Source organism: Mauremys reevesii, linkage group 3, assembly GCF_016161935.1.
Source record: "Mauremys reevesii isolate NIE-2019 linkage group 3, ASM1616193v1, whole genome shotgun sequence".
Classification (NCBI taxonomy): Eukaryota; Metazoa; Chordata; order Testudines; family Geoemydidae; genus Mauremys; species Mauremys reevesii.
Window position 1 is genome coordinate 149,175,539 of NC_052625.1, and position 13,726 is coordinate 149,189,264.

Genomic DNA, 13,726 nt, shown 5'->3' on the forward strand with positions numbered 1-13,726 from the left:
TCCCCATTCTAGCTCTCCCCATTCCACACCCATTTCTGCATTTCCTGGTTCCGTCTGATGATGATACTGAGAGAGAAATTCTGTGCCTCCACAGTTTTATCTGTCCCCATGCAGAGGGAAGGGAAGGGGCAAACAAAGGAGTAAAGTATTGGGTAGAATGATGGAGGAGAAGGGGGACAAACACAAGGAGATATACACAGGAAGAGTGGGCAAGAGACCAGCAAAGAGAAAGATACTGAAATGAGACAAGGACACAAATATCTCATCGTGGGAGACAGGGAAGGAGAAGATGAGCTAACTAAGGAGTTGGGGAGTACCCATGACCTGTAGCATCTGAATATTGAGATTTTAAGTGGGTACCACTGGGGGGCTCCTGGGACCAGAATGAGGCACAAGGGATAAGCAATATGCTGGACCCTTAAGGCATTTGATGGGGGTATTCAAATAAGATGATGAGGTAATGTATTGCTTTAGTTTGAGAGCCATGGGGTTGTCTTCAAGCTGAGCTCTCAGACATTTCAGAGGAAGAAAATCACGGGGAGTGTAACAATCTTGGGGTTCATTAAATAACAAACCAGTGAATGAGAAAGGAATAAAACTTTAATAAAACAAACTGGAGAGCTTCTGTGGTGAACTGCTGAGAACAGCCATGCAGTGTTCCCAACCCCTGCCTCCAGGTCCCACCTCCAAATTCCCACACTCACAACACTGTCTCTTATGAAAGAGCATCTCCAAATCACTATATTTCATTAACATGTCTCCACATCTTCCCTCTAAAAGAAAAACAAATTAACTCATATATATATAAACAGTTAACAGCTATCTAATAACACATGAATTAAATTCTCAACTCATCTAGTACATTTCCATAAACCCAAAGTGTCAACTACTTAGAGAGGAGAGATTACCAGCACATCACTCTTGAGTGAGTCTACCCAGGGCGGCATGCCGCGGGAGGCGCTTTGCTGATCGCTGGTCCTGCGGCTCCGGTGGACCTTCCGCGGGTGTGCCTGGTCCTGCGGCTCCACCGAAGCTGCCGCGGCATGCTGCCCCAAGCACACGCTTGGCGTGCTGGGGTCTGGAGCCGCCCCGGAGTCTACCACTCACTTTCCTCAAATACCCCTTCTCCTGGCAGGTTAGCAAGTCCCTATGAGTCTTTCAGGACATTTAATGTCCCACTCTGATATTCTCAGGATCAGCCTTTCATTAGAGTCTGAGTTGTTCTCTTGTTCCTTGACACTTTCTCCTTTGCGTGTTGATGATAAACGATAAATCAGATGGGAAATGCCAGAGTCCATTTAAGCTGTCAATGGGTTGGAATTTTCTGGGATTACTCAGAGATCCTTCTGACTGATTTTTCTGCATTTGGGATCTGCAGCATTTTGCAAAATGACTATTTCCCCCACATTTATGACAGAGTTTCCCAAAGGCAACACACTTTTTGGGGGCCATGTTGTGATCCACATCTTCCACATGACCATCTGTACCCAGTCATCCCCCTAGCAGTGGTTTTCATAGCAAGTGGCTCCACTCTTTGATTTGACCTATTCTGGCTATATTCTTTTGTACTTAGTACATAGATAACCCCTTCTGATGAATTCAGCTCTTTGGCTTGTGCTTTTGCAGTTTCTGCTATCCTGCATATTTGGAGAGCTTTTTCTAAAGTTAAGTCTCCTTCACAGAGCAATCTGTCTCTTAACACCACAAACGATTCTCTCTCTGACCAGAGATCCTGTCAACTCACCAAAGTCACAGGTTGTACTGAGTTTCCTTAATTCTGTGACATATTGCTCTATGGTGTCATAGAATGCATGTAAAAATTTGTCTCGCTCAAAGGTTTCATTCTTTTTTGACGTTCAATGTTCCTCAAATTTAGTCAGTATTTTACTTAATTTCATGCTTTCACCTTCTTCAAATGTAAAGTTGTTATAAATATCCAATGCTTCCTCCCCAATAACATGCAAAAAGATTGATGATTTCACTTAATCATTTTTCTCCTCTGCCCCTATGGCTACTAAATACAATTCAAATCTCTGTCTTTTTTTCCCCCCAGTTCTCTTCAAGATTGCCTGACAATTGCAGGCTGGATGTAGGTTGCAACACATCCATTTTTGGCTCCTCACCCCCCCTTCTTAAGCTATTCAAGCTACTATTGTGCTCACCAAATACATGCAAAAGCATCTGTGCCTGGTGCTCCATGTGCTTCTCTGGTGCCGCTCTTTGCCTCTGCTTTCAGTTGCAAACACAGGCGTTAACTTCAAAATGACTGCAGTTTTCTTCTCATTCAGCACTTCTGACACCATGCAACCATCTTGGGATCATTAAATAAGAAACCAGTGAATGAGAAAGGAATAAAACTTTAATAAAACAAACAATAGCTTCTGAGGTGAACTGCTGCACACAGCTGTGTGGTGTTCCCAACCTCTGCCTCCAGGTCCTACCTCCAAATTCCCACACTTAGAACACGGTCCCTTATGAAGGAGCATCTCGAAATAACAATCTTTCATAAACATATCTCTACAGGGAGTATGGTAGGCAAAGAGCATGATTGGTAAGTCCCTGCCTAGAACACTGGGGGCACCATAAACCCACTGCCTTGCTGTCTGCATTATCTTACTCAGCTCATATTTCTTCCCCATCAAACTAACTTGAGTTGTTTTGGTGCTGGAGAAAAAAATCAAGGAAACAATTGTGGGACCTTGGCTATAAATCTGCCAGTAAGTCAGGAAGTGCAGCCCACAAATGTTATTGCAGCAATCTCAGGAGGGGGATGGGGCTGCGAGAGCAGGGAGTTAAGCACAAAAGCAGTTTATTTTGATGATGCTGATTGGCATGTTCCAACTGTTGCTAATGTTGATCTACCCCTGGTCTTGCCCTGTGCACATGCTCTAGTGAAGACAGAGCCTCTTCCAGATAGGGGCCATGCTGGTGGGACAGAGGAAGCTAGCAGTTTCCCTGAAAAGGAAAAGAATCTGAGGAGAACTCAGAGCATCTGCCTCTGGGTTTGAAGACAGAACAATGGGGAGACACTTGACTGCAGTGCTACAGACATGCCATCAGAGGATATTAAGAGGCAAGATGCATTGAAAAGGGGGGGGGGAGATATAAGAATCTCTCACTCAACCTCTGAGACTTGGAAAAGATGTAAAAACTCTGTAGTTCTAACGCTGATGGAGAAGCAGATTCCCATGAGAGGAAAATGCTCCTCGAAACTGATAACAATAGTTTTCTTGCCTGTAAGAAAACAAAACTCTGACATTTCAGAGATAGGAACATCTTGAATATTGTTGCTGAAGTGTGAATTGAGGAGTGTGAAGGAAGAAGTCAGATGTAATAAATGTTGCTTATCCCTAAGTGCTTCTGTGATGCATTTGGTGGTAAGACTCAAGTTGAATGATTCTCAGAAAACTTCTGAAGCTCACTAGCAAGTACTGCAAGAGTAAATGGAAAAAGGGCTAAAGAGTTAACCATTTATGTAACTGTCTTTTCACAACTTGAGCTCTTATATTCAAGCAGGGGCAAAGGGAAGAAGAATTGTGCTGTTTTCACTTATGAAGAAACTATTATTGGTGATAATATGTATAATATTTAGTACTAATATAGTACATCATAAAAACTCAGTGGTGCATGGATGTGAAGTAAGATTTTTTTAAAATTATTGTGATATGGCTACTACTATTCAGGGAACTACATCTTTCTCAAGACTTCATTGGGTCAAAGCCTAGCACTTTTCCATGTTCGTTGGACATTATTTTCTTTGTTAGCTGCTCATTTTCAACCCTGCTTTTCAAACAGCTTCATTTATGTCTGACAAAGCATAATTGCTGAGAATGTTGCCCCATGACTTTCACTTTACCGGAATTATCTGATATAGCTGGAACAATAGCTGCACAATGTGGACAAATGCTAGTTCTGGGCAGTTATGCTTCCATCTCCAGGCTGGATACAGTAGGGACTTGGGTAGCTGTAAATGAAAGACAACATCCAAAGGTCAAAAGAGAGAGAAAAGGCATGCACAGATGGGATTTTATTAAAATATTTCAATTTGATTTGACTCAGGAAAGTGCTGCTGTGATCTGCTAGCTGGTTCTCTCTGATCGCTTGGACAGTGTGCCCAGTGTATTCCTGTATTTCTGTTCTAGTATTCTAGCCAGCATACAGGCCACGAAGGCAAGTTTTAGACGTTCTGCTCCCAGGTGGAGTGGACAAGGGATATAATTTATAGTCTTGGCCCAGGGCAATAGTTTGATTAACTGGCCCTAAACAACTGAATCACAAAAAATGAACAAGCAGACAGCCAAAGTATTTTCACCATCAGTGAACACAACTAAAAATTCATATCTTCACAGTAATTCAAAATAATTTAAAACTTCTACATGCATGCTGTTAAATTTTGCACCTTTTGAGGTGAAAAGCAAAGGAAACTGCCTTTCCTCTTCAGGTAACAAACAAACAAACGTGTGCCAGTGAGAAGTACATGACCAGTAAATCTTCTTAGCTCAGGCTTAAAGAAATCTGGAAAAAAAAATCTAAAAATCCTTTTGGAAAGAAGGCTGTTGCCCTATGTGGTCCAGTGGATTGAACACAGGATTGTGAAATACTAGGCTGTGTTCTAGTCACTTCTCTGTCACTGACTTACTTTATGATTTTGGGCAAGTTACTTTACTTCTCTCTATCCATTGCAGTGTTCTTGGAATGACATCCAAGAAGCACTTAGTAGTCATTTTTTTTTGAGAGAGAGAGAGAGAGAGAGAGACAGAGAGAGAGAGAGAGAGATATTTTTATATAGGATATAATGTGCAGCTCTGTCTTGCTAGTTTGACTAGCTGAGGCTTGATGCTCTCAGGTGCCAGTTTGGTGAAAACATAACTAGAGTACAACACTAGAAGTTTCATGCTGCCAGTACTAAAACATCCATGGAATTTCTAAATATTGTAGATGACAATATCCTAACTCAAAAAATGTGGCATCCAGCACAGGGGGAATCCTATATTAGATCTTGTTTTAACTGATAAAGAGCGATAGTGACAGCTTAGATACCAGAGATCATGTTGAGCCAGCTGAGGTCACTCAATTAGGGTGAACTGCAAAGAATGGGGCAGACAATCCCCAAAGTTGGTGGATATTCCAATACTTAGATTTACCAAACCAGCACACAATAGCTTCTGTGTTACCTCACTAATTGCTCAGAAGCCAACAACACATAGACAGGGACTGTTTGACTACATTGTTGATTTGTACCAATATATATGTAAATACACAAAAACACAAACATTATCTCCCCATATGTTTTTAACAATTGAATTTGAGCCATTTATCCTCTAGGATGCTTAACCCTTTCTGGTCATGCGTCACACATGGCTTGATCACATTTGTAATGTGCAAACAGAAAAAAATCTAAACTCTCTGTATTTATGTGCGTGTGTGTGTGCTTGGTACTTTAAAAGGGCTAATTTCTCAAAGCTGAAAACAATTATGAACCAAATCAGCTGGACAGAAGAATTTAATCAGAAAAGTATGAATGCTAATTAGGAATTGTTTAAAAACATTTTGCAAGAAAAAAGGCTATACTGTTAAAAAGTTGACAGGACTTAGAGAGGCAGTGATGGCAGCTATACAAAAATGGAAAAAGGGGAAGTTGATAATGATGAATATAAATCAGAAGCTAGGAATTGAAAAAACTTGATAAGTGAAGCAAAGGAACACAAGGGGGCATCTATGGCCAGCAGAGATAAAGACAATAAGAAGGGGTTTTTGAAGTACATGAAGAACAAAAAGAATCCTAACAATGATACTGGTCCATTACTAGATGGAAATGGTAGAATTATCAATAATAATGCAGAAAAGGCAGAAGTGTTCAATAAATATTTCTGTTCTGCATTTAGGAGAAAAAACCCAGAAGATGTAGTCACAGATGATGATGACACTCTTTCCATTCCAAAAGTAACTCATGGAGGATGTTAACAGCTACTAAAGTTAAACATTTCAAAATCAGATAACTTGCACCCACGAATTTTAAAAGAGCTTTCTGAGGAGCTTTCTGGACTGTTAGTGTTGACATTTCAATAAGTCTTGGAACACAGGGAAATTTCCAGAGGACTGGAAGAAAGTTAATGTTGTGCCAATATTTAAAAAGGGTAAATGGAATGACCTGGAAAGTATAGACCTGTCAGTCTGATACTGATCCCAGGAAAGATAATGGAGCAGTTGGTTCAGGATTCCATTAATAACAAATTAAAGGAAGGTACTATAATGAATGCCAATCAGCATGGGTTTGTGGAAATAGATAATATCGAACTAACTTTCTTTTTTTTTTTTAAATGAGATTTTACAGGTTTAATTGACAAATGTAATAGTGTTAGACTTCTATAAAGCATTTGGCTTGGTACTGCACAACATTTTTATTAAAAACTACTACAGTATAAAATTAACATGGCACACATTAAATGTATTAAATACTGGATAACTGATATGTCTTGTATGTATTTGTAAATAGGGGAATCATCATCTAGTGGATGTGTCTCTAGTGAAGTCCTGCAGGTATTGGCCCTACAAGACTTAAGATTTTTATCAATGACCTGGAAGAAAACATTAAATCATCACTCAAAGTTTGCAGTGACACAAAGATTAGGGAAGTAGTAAATAATGAAGAGGACAAGTCACTGACATAGAGAGATCTGGATCGGTTGGCAAGCTGGGCACAAGCCAATAATATGTGTTTTAGTAAGGCTAAATGTAAATGTGTGCATCTAGGAACAAAGAATGTAGGCCATACTTAAGATGGGTATTCTATCCTGGGAAGCAATGACTCTGAAAAAGATTTTGGAGTCATGGGAGATAATCAGCTGAACATGACCTCTCAGTGTGACACCATGATTAAAAGGGCTAATGCAATCCTTTGGTGTATGAATAGAGGAATCTTAAGTAGGAGGAGGTTATTTTTACCTCTGGCACTGGTGCAACTGCTGCTGGAATACTGTGTCCAGTTCTGGTGTCCACCATTCAAGAAGGATGTTGATAAATTGCAGATGGTTCAGAGAAGAACCATGAGAATGATTGAAAATGATAGAGTTTAAATGGTAGACTTCAAAAAATGATTATAGTGATAGATACAAGGAGCTGAATCTATTTAGCTTAACAAAGAGAAGGTTAAGTAGTGACTTGAAAACAGCCTGTAAATATTTACATGGGGAACAAATATTTGATAATGGGCTTGTCATCTTAGCAGACAAAGGTACAATAAAATTCAATGACTGGACATTGAAACTAAACAAATGCAGGCTACAAATAAGACATATATTTTTAACAGAGAGAGAGAGTAATTAACCACTGGAACAATTTATCACAGGTTGTGGTGGATTCTCCATCACAGGCAATTTTAAAATCAAGGTTGGATTTCTTTTTATAGATGTGCTGTAATTCAAAAGGAATTATTTTGGGGAATTCTATGGCGTATGTTACTGGAGATCAGACTAAATCATTCTGGCCTTGGAACCTATAAATGTACAACATTTCTAAGATCATAAAGACAACTTGCCATCTAACAAATTGATCTAATGGGCCATAACATTTCCTGTGATATCTCACATCCACCAAAACTTTTATAATATTATTATTATAGACTTAATAATAAATGTTCCCAGGTTTTGCACTTAGGTAAACATTAAGAATAATTTTTAAATAGTTTTTTTAGTCTGTATCTAACATTTACCATATATTTAGAATAGTAAATAAATACAGGATCTCAGAAATCATATGTACATTGTTAGTAAATGTTCACCTTTCAGTAGCAATTGTAGATTAAAAAAACGATACTGGGAAAAGTAAAATATCTCTAATAAACCCAACAGACCCTTTGCCATTAAGCATCAAATTTTCAGAGAGACCTCAACCCATCTGTGAGCATGCACTTTGGCACACACACTTGCAAATAGATTTTGCACATGTAGTTTCTATTACCTGCATTTTCTAGTTGCAGTGCTGAAAAAATACTAGTGTTCACAGAGTTTCGTGCATGCACACACAGAGACCAGGTTTTGAAAATATGACCCTAGGGGCTGGTCCTACATCTTTAAAAATGCAAATTCCTATTGACTTCAGTAAGAGTTACCCATATTTAAAGGCTGACGGATCACGTCTAGACTTTCTCTAATTTATGTCAGTGAGAAAGGCTTAGGCAGATTGGGCCTAGTTCACTTATACTGTTTGTGCACTGGTATAATTGCATTGACTCCAGAGGAGTTACCCCTGTCTAAATCAAGTGAGATCAGAATCATTATTATTTATTCTATTTCTCTATATTTATACATTCAGAATCTTTCTTCTAAAATGTGCAGTGTCATAGGACTAAAATGCCTTACCTTTGTTTTAAGAACATTCTTTCTTAATTGTTCATAACCAAAGCTGGCAAATTTTACAAATGTTTCTTTTTCTTCAAATTCATGGGGCATTGCTAGCATTTTGCAAATTTTCTAATATAGTATCTAACATAACAAGTCAATTAAAGAGGTAATAATCAGAAGACGACTCCCTCCACACACACATACATTCTGGTAGTGAGGGGGAAGGTGCAGATATGTTCATACAGGCATTAGGAAAGTTTGTTCATTTGAGCAACCAGGAAAATACATTTTAAGAGCAGGAAGAAGGCCAACAGCAGGAACAGTTTTAAAACAACAACAACTTACAGAAGGATGATCTGTAGCTTCAGGGAGATGAAACAGTATTTCACCAACTTGATCTGTTTTTAATTACACAACATCTATAACATAGTATAGAAGTGAAAGAAAGATGACAGCTCCTGTGCCATGGTATTTCTCAAAATCACAGAGGAGATGATATAGAGCAGCAGTAGATAGCTGATGGTCAAATTTCCCAGGAATAAGAGGATAGGAAGCTGAACAGTTTCTAAGTTAAAGATGGATTAAGCCATAAATGTAGGATTTTTTTTGTCATCTATGCTGAATTTTCACTGGATGAGCTTACCTAGCTCAGGGGCAGCCATGCAAATGTCTGAAATTTGAGGCTTGTATCATTCACCCTAATGTGTAAATTTAAATCAAATAGTCCATTAATACTGGTGGGTAGAACAAGGTGGATAATTTGTATCTAATAATCTATTCAACAATGTTTGTCTCTTTCTCTTAGTAAGATTTGGTCCAAGAACACATTGTGAATTCCCTCAATTTATTCATTATTCAGAGTTATTTGTGAATTTCTTCAGTGAGCCAGACTTGGCCTGGAGACCGTTCCTGGTGAATATTCAAAATGTGACATTTGTGTTATGTTGGTTAGTTATGTCAGTCACGTGGCATTATTTCTGTTCCCTGATTGTATAACTAACCAGTAACAATAGCAGAAATTGCAAGCTGCATAGGTGGGTGCAAAATATGTTATCCAGAATTCAAGCATAGGTGAGTTCAAAATCTACTTTTTGCATATATTCATGCTAGAAAGTCTTGTTTGCTGGAATAGTCAAGGAAAGCCAACATAAATGAGGCAGATCAAAGTAAATTAATTTAAAAACTAAATAAATCCTTGTGGGGATAGTAGTAACATGCTGATTGTTAATATAGTGGATGCCAATGTGGAGCCTTGACTCTGGCAAATTTCAGCAATATAGTGAAAACCACTGATTTTCTGAAATTGCTTTTTATCAAAATACTTGTGTCTCTCCCATTCTACGGCGAGGCTATTGTGTTTTCCCCTGATTTTACAAGAGTCATAAAATTCTCTAGTGAAATATTCTCATCCTGACCCTTACAACTCTGGAATACTCTTTAGTGTAGTGGGATTGGAACCAAGCCAAACCAGAAGCAGCTAACTCTTTCCTCTTCTCCTAAATTAACTCATGTTCCAACAGAATGTCAGAAGTGGCTGCTGTGTCAAACAAAACCAAATTCAGGAAATAATCAGTCAATATAACTCAGCCCATTGTATACTGTGATAGACTAGAAACAAAAGTGGGGTTATGTACAGTCCCAAATTTTGAGGAGGAGGAGTCATTCAGGGATCAGATTCACTAGTGCATTCTGCTTGCTTTGCCCTCCAGCAGAGTAAAGTGGGTGTAAACTTGGTGTAATTGGCCTGCTAAACAGGGCGCTTTGTGTCATCAGAGCAGTGCAAAGCGCTCAGAATGTACTGGGGAACCTGTCACTAGATTTCCATATCTGAATTTCAAGCCTGGCCCCAATATGTTTAATGGGTGGAATAAAAAACCTTGAACCACACATTCCTGAACTTCCAGGAGGTATGAAATCCAGGAATAGATCAACATTTTTTGGCTCATCATCCCACACCACTACCAGTCTCTCAGTAAAATAAAGATGGACAAAATTCCTGATGTGAACCAGTAGAGAAATTTCATACCAGATGACAAATAGATAGCCAAAAACGTACATAGACAAGGCTGAGAGCTTCTTAATGAGGCTTTGATTGCTAAGCCCTTTAGCACCCATCAACCCTTAACCGCAGGGTGGGGCTACTCAGGAAGACCAGGGCTTTAAAAAGCCCACTCCTAAGCAACCAGAGGAGCTAGAGAACAGGAGCATTTTGAGAGGCAGTTTACAGGGGGAGTGTGAGGTGGAGGCTAGATACACTCAACATTCCTTAAACTTAAAGCCAAAAACATCCCCTGATAAAAACAAAAGAACAACAAAGGAATGAGCTTCAGGAATAAAAACAGAATGCAGGCAGAAGTCCAGCAACAGAATGGGGGCTATCCAGTTTATTGCACCCAATGCAGCATGTATGATTACCTACCCTATGGACAAGTGGCATGTGTGTGCATTTGGTACAAGGAGCTTCTGGCCCTCAGAGACCATGTACAGGCTTAGGAGACCAGTGTGGCTGAACTGGAGGAGCTCTGGGAGACAGAGAGGTACATAGATGAGACTTTCCAGGACACACTAGAACGGTCCCATTCCTGTCCGACAGCCTCTGGAGGGTGAAAGTCTCAGGGAAGGAGAACATCCAACTGGAGCAGAGAGAAACAATGCCATAGTTGGGACCCTTCTTCCAGATGATATTATAGTATCCTCTCGCCCTGAGGATACCTCTCCGGGGGAGGGAACTCCAGTTATTAGGAAGAGATAGGTATTAGTAATGGGTGATTCAATCATTAGAAACATAGATAGCTGGGTTTGTGATGACTGGGAGAACCACATGGTGACTTGCCTGTCTGGTGTGAAGGTTGCAGATCTCTTGAGACATCTAGATAGACTTATGTGTAATGCTGGCAAGGAGTCAGTGGTCATGGTACATGTAGGTACCAGTGACATAGGGAAGGATAGGAGAGAGTACCTGGAGGCCAAATTTAGGCTGTTAGGTAAGAGAGTGAAGTCCAGGACCTCCACTGTAGCATTCTTGGATATGCTTCCATGTGCAAGGCCAGTTAGACAGGCAGAACTGCAGAGTCTCAATGTATGAATGAGACGATGGTGTAGGGAGGAGGGGTTTAGATTTATTAGGAACTGGGGAAACATCTGGGAAAGGAGGAGCCTATACAGGAAGGATGGGCTCCACCTAAACCAAAATGGAACCAGATTGCTGGCACTTAAAATTAAGAAGGTTGTAGAGTAGTTTTTAAACTCGGGGCTGGGAGAAAGCCAACAGGTGCAGAAGAGCATGTGGTTTAGACACAGACATCCCTTAAGGGAAGATCTATTAATGGAGATTCACTATATTCTAGTAAGGAGGAGAGGATGGAAGATGATAAAATACAAGTAGGAGCTGAAGAGGAACAGTCAAATGAAAAAAGTCCCATTCAATTACATAATGTAATGTCAGACAGCTAAAAAGGGACACGTTTTGCTTACATGCAAATGCAGGAAGTCTAAGTAATAAGATGGGTGAACTACAGTACCTTGTATCATGAGGATATTTATATAATAGGCATCACAGAAACTTGGTGGAGTGAAGCAGATATTTATGAAGTCATTAGGAGGTGAACTATCTCCAATTCAATAGGTTAATCATTAATATTTGGATTTTCTTTCCAGGCTGTATTAGGAGGAGAACATCACCAGACAGATATTTAAATTGTTTTATTTAACTAAAACAACAACGTTAAGTATTCTGGATTTTTTTCTTCAACAGCAAACATATAATATTTTAACAAAGCAAGCATGTGGTCCTTGCTTCTCACATTTATCTCCAGACTTTTTCTCCTTGTTCAGATCTATTCCGCCCCCAACAATCTTCTACTCATTGAACTTTTTGAAACTTGCACTTTGAGAGAAGTAAGGGATTGACTCTGTACACAAATTTGCAGAGGGACAATAGAGTTGAGGTCTGTTATTTCTCACCTCTATATATTATTTATTTTAAAACATTTTTGCTGTTAACAAGCATGTTACCTCTGGAGACACACATCCACAGTTTGAGAACTGCAAAACTAAGCATCTCAGCACTGAGTCCCAATGGGTAGATAGAAAGATTAACCGAAATAATCTATACAGAAGCCCCTGGAACCTCATAAGATTGAGTCCCAAATCCATGAACTATTGGAACTCATTTACAAAACTTTTCTTAAACATTACATGAATATATTGCCTAATTCTATAGAATTTATAATCCCTATTTCATGAGGAGATATCTTTGAGCTATAGTGTATCTTTAGATAGGTTTTTCCCTCAAAAAGCATTTTATCAAAAAAAAATCTGATTTAAATAAAAAAATCCAATTTTTAAATTTAAAAGCAAACAAACAAAAAAAACCAAACAACTGATTTTTATTCACCCTGGGACACAGTAATACCAAGGTACAAAATATATCGGAAGGACAGAATAAGTTGTGCTAGTGGGGGAGTGGCACTATTATATGTGAAAGAAAGCACAGAATCAAATTAAGTAAAAATCTTAAATGAACCAAACTGTACCATAGAATCTCTATGGATAATAACTCCATGCTCTAATACAGGGATTGGCAACCTTTGGCAAGTGGCTCGCCAGGGTAAGCACCCTGGCGGGCCAGGCTGGTTTGTTTACCTGCTATGTCTTGAGGTTCAGCTGATCGCGGCTCCCACTGGCTGTGGTTCGCCTCTCCTCTTCCCGCAGCCCCCATTGGCCTGGAGCGGCGAACCACAGACAGTGGGAACCGCGATTGGCCGAACATGTGGACGTGGCAGGTAAACAAACCAGCCTGGCCCACCAGGGTGCTTACCTTGGTGAGCCATGTGCCAAAGGCTGCTGATCCCTGCTCTAATAATAAGAATATAGCAGTAGGGATATATTACCGACTATCTATATGGTATGGTGATAGCGACTGTGAAATGCTCCGGGAGATTACAAAGGCTATAAAAATAAAAAACCTCAATAATAATGTGGGATTTCAACTATCCCCATATTAACTGGGTCCATGTCACCTCAGGATGGGATGCAGAGATAAAGTTTGACACTTCAAATAACTGCTTCTCAGAGCAGCTAGTCCTAGAACCCACCAGAGGAGAGGCAATTCTTGATTTAGTCCTAAGTGGAGCACAGGATCTGGTCCAAGAGGTGTATATAGCTGGACCACTTGGTAATAGTGATCATAATATAATTAAATTTAACATCCCTGTGGCAGGGAAAACACCACAGCAGCCCAACACTGTAGCATTTAAATTCAGATAGGGGGACTACACAAAAATGAGGAAGTTAGTTAAACAGAAATTAAAAGGTACAGCGCAAAAAGAGAAATCACTGCAAGCTGCATGGAAACTTTTTAAAGACACCATAACAGAGGCTCA

The 13,726-nt window shown here is 39.6% G+C and overlaps 1 long non-coding RNA gene across 2 annotated transcripts in view; it reads right to left on the bottom strand.

Annotated features, from left to right (window-relative positions):
• Positions 1 to 694: 694 nt before the first annotated feature.
• Positions 695 to 13,726, bottom strand: part of LOC120402259 — a 33,667-nt gene continuing 20,635 nt past the window's right edge. The window contains exons 3-5 of one of the 2 annotated variants that reach the window (XR_005597085.1): positions 3,857 to 3,964; positions 2,163 to 2,311; positions 695 to 773 (exon numbers count right to left, since the gene is read on the bottom strand). This is a non-coding gene — a long non-coding RNA (uncharacterized LOC120402259). Of the gene's footprint in view, positions 774 to 1,012; positions 1,304 to 2,162; positions 2,312 to 3,856; positions 3,965 to 13,726 lie in introns of those variants that run through there. The other variant, XR_005597086.1, reaches the window with a different exon arrangement.